The sequence below is a fragment of the Phaseolus vulgaris genome, chromosome 3 (assembly GCF_000499845.2).
Source record: "Phaseolus vulgaris cultivar G19833 chromosome 3, P. vulgaris v2.0, whole genome shotgun sequence".
NCBI classification, from domain to species: domain Eukaryota; kingdom Viridiplantae; phylum Streptophyta; class Magnoliopsida; order Fabales; family Fabaceae; genus Phaseolus; species Phaseolus vulgaris.
Genome location: NC_023757.2, coordinates 29,477,663 through 29,481,163, shown reverse-complemented (window position 1 = coordinate 29,481,163; position 3,501 = coordinate 29,477,663). Strand labels below are relative to the sequence as shown.

Genomic DNA, 3,501 nt, shown 5'->3' with positions numbered 1-3,501 from the left:
TGCAACTGGGTTGGTGTGAGGCGTTTAATGGGCAAGGAATGATTTATTTGATGGTTGATAGTGGATTTCTTGTTAGGCAATATGGGGAAGGATGGGTTGTTTGGGGGGTAAGAAAACGTTGGGGTCTAGGTTTGGAGTCACGAAGTTTGTCCTCAATGAGTTTGGCTAGACCAATGGCTTGGGAAACAGAATATGGGTTGAGGATAGAGAGTTCTCTGCGGATTTCAGGTTGGAGTCCCGAAATAAAGCAATTAAGTATAATATCATAAATGAGTCCAACTACGCAGTTGCATAACTTCTCAAAACGGGATTGATAATCTGTTACCGTGGTGGTTTGCTGGAGTTTGAATAATTCTGCTTGATGGTTAGTGTAGGTGGACAGTCCAAAACGTAGTTCCAAGGCTCGAGTGAAGGAAGGCCAGTCTGTGATAAGGTTGCTTTGATGCAACCATTTAAACCAACTGAGAGTCTCTCCCTTCATGTGAAAAGCTACCATAGAAATCCTTTGTTCAGGTGGAATATGATAAAACGCAAAATACTGTTCTGCTTGGAAGAGCCAATCTAGAGGTTCAGGACCTTCAAAAAAGGCTAACTGGAGTTTGGGTGGTCGGATAGTGGAAGGGGGTTGCTATTATATTGGGTGTTGCCAGGGGGTGATTTGTGTTTTCATCAGTGTGTGGAGGGAATTTGATTCATGAGAAAGGTGAGGGTGGATTGAACAGAATCATTATGTGTCTCCATGGCTGCCTGGCAGGTGTGATTATCTTCCATCTGCACCTGAATACATGACAGATGTTCTTGAATGGATTGTAGAATTTCTTCTAGGTCTTTGGTTTGGGGTTTAGGAGGAGGCATTGAGAAGGTCAATGAAAGCACCAATTGATAGGCTTCTTCTACGACTACACTAAGATAATTCAACACTAGGGTAACATCAAAATTCTTCTTCTTTAATTACTGTTAAAAACTGACCTAAATAGAAGTTGTATGGGCCAAACTGGCCTTACATGGTTTCATAAACTTTCTAATAACACCTGATTAATTACATAAAGTAATCCTTCATCCATTTGGGCTTAATAATCTGACGTTTGGGCCTATTATTGTTGGGCCCTGTTGTATCAGTACCATCCGCCGGTTCCAACACTCTGTCCTCAAATTGAGTGGTTGGATTGATTTGGGCTGAAGAGTAATTATTGGATTGGGCTTGAGGATGTGTTGGGTGTAAAGGGTGAACATTTGGCTGGCCTATTTGTGGATTGTTTTGGAACGTTATAGAATTGTTAGGAGTGAAGTCTTGGATTTGGGAATCTGTAGTGTGGTCATTACATGGCTTTTGGTGAGTGGTTGGAATGGGTGGTTGGGGCAGGGAGTTAGGTGAGTCACTTAATGGCGGGTTTAAAAATTCTGCAGGGTTAGGTGGGGCTATTAAATGCTGGTTGGAAAGTGTTGAGTCACGTGATGCAGAGTTAGATAGGGGCATTAATTGCTCTTCTGAAGGGGTTTCAAAGTTAGGTGAGTGAAGTGGTTGGACATTTGAAAGGCTTTTAGGGTTAGGCGTGGGGGTATTCAAAGAGTTTGGCGAGTCCCTATCCGCGTGAGAGAGTGAATTAATGTCAGTGGCTACATGGGTTCCTTTGAAAGCATGGAGGAGGGATACATGAAATACCGGGTGTACTCGCGAGGTGGTTGGTAAACAGAGTTCGTAGGCCATAGCGCCGATGCGGCGGAGCACTTGATAAGGCCCCGAGTAACAAGGGGCGAGCTTCGAACATGTACGACGCTTCACCGATTGCTGGCAGTGAGGTTGAAGACGTACCCATACCCAGTCATCAGGGTTAAAAGAGCGTTCGGATCGGTGGCGGTTGGCCTGGTCGCACATTCGTTGACGGGCCCGACGAAGGTTTTGTTTGAGGGCGTGGAGAACCAGCGTGTGTTGGTGCAATAAATCAGCAACAGTGGTGCCTGAGCGTGGACTGTGCAACAGATCTAGGGCGGTGGGAGGTTGTCTTCCGTACAGAGCATGGAACGGTGAGGTTCCAATGGCATAGTGGTAAGTCGTATTGTGCCAAAGTTCTGCTAGATGAAGATATTGGAACCAAGTGTGAGGATGTTCGCCAGCAAAGCATCGTAAGTAATCTTCCAAACTTCGATTAAGAACTTTTGTTTGTCCATCAGTTTGCGGATAGTAAGCAGAACTGAACTTTAATGTTGTGCCTTGAATAGGTGTTTCCAAAAAGTGTTGACAAATAGGGGATCTCGGTCTGAGACAATGGTTTTTGGCAGCCCATGCAGACGACAAATCTCAACTGAGAATCGCTTGGTGAGTAATCCATGGGGCTTTGTTTGCAAATACTTGTTACGCTGACATGTTGTGCATTGTTGAATGTAGTTCTTGATATCTCTAGTCCACCTCGGCCAGTAGAAGGCAGCAACAATGCGAGCAAGGGTGGGTTAATGCCGAAATGACCCGCTGTGGGCGATTCATGTAGTTCTTGGAGGATGCGGTTTCTGAAATTGTTGGTATCTAGAAGAAACACTTGGTGACAAAAGAATAGTAGACCATGACGGACCGAGAAGAGGCTGGGTCCTTGTGTATCTTTAGTGCAAGCGTCAACTAATTTTGCTCCTTCTATGGTGGAATAAAATTGTTGTAACTCTTCAAACAACAATGGTATTGGCGACGAGAGTGCAAGCAACATTGAAGACGAATTTGTGTCTTGGCGTGAGAGAGCATCTGCAACCACATTTTGTTTACCAGGTCGGTATAGAATTTGGAAATCATATCCCTGTAACTTTGATGTCCATCTTTGTTGTTCTGGAGTTTGTATTTTTTGTGACTGAAGTGTATTCAAACTTTTTTTATCTGTGATTATTTTGAAATGTTGCCCTAACAAGTACTGACGCCATTTTTTTTACTACTTCTGTGATTGCATACATATCTCGGACATACACAGATGAAGCTTGGAGCCTTGGACACATTTTCTTGCTGAAGAAGGATAGCGGGTGCCCCTTTTGGCTGAGTACAGCCCCCACGGCTACTGCAAACGCGTCTGTTTCCACAACAAAAGGCAAGTTAAAATCTGGCAGGTGTAGTGTAGGAACTTGAGATATCAGGGCCCAACAATAATAGGCCCAAACGTCATATTATTAAGCCCAAATGAATGAAGGCTTACATTATGTAATTAATCAGGTGTTATTAGAAAGTTTATGAAACAATGTAAGGCCAATTTAGTCCATACAACTTCTATTTAGATCAGTTTTTAACAGTAATGAAAGGAGAAGAATTTTGATGTTACCTAGTGTTCAATTATCTAAGTGTAGCTGTAGAAGAAGCCTATCACATTCTAACAACTATTTTACAATATGCTCTATTGGTTAAAACTTTATCAAAGTCCACAAAATCTGGACAAAAAATTGTATTGAATAAACTCAGAACCCAATAAGATTTAGCACAATTTTATTTTAAGACAAATTCTGGTTAATAGCAAAATTTGTATTCGAAAG

The 3,501-nt window shown here is 42.6% G+C and overlaps 1 long non-coding RNA gene across 2 annotated transcripts; it reads left to right on the top strand.

Moving 5' to 3' along the window:
- Positions 1-1,476: 1,476 nt before the first annotated feature.
- On the top strand, positions 1,477-3,292 carry LOC137807024 (uncharacterized). Of its 2 annotated transcripts, XR_011080461.1 has the most exons (4): positions 1,477-2,124; positions 2,221-2,317; positions 2,387-2,755; positions 2,952-3,292. It is a non-coding gene; the product is annotated as an uncharacterized lncRNA (long non-coding RNA). The 2 variants fall into 2 exon arrangements; XR_011080460.1 differs by having other exon boundaries at positions 1,478-2,124; positions 2,221-2,755.
- Positions 3,293-3,501: the final 209 nt, after the last annotated feature.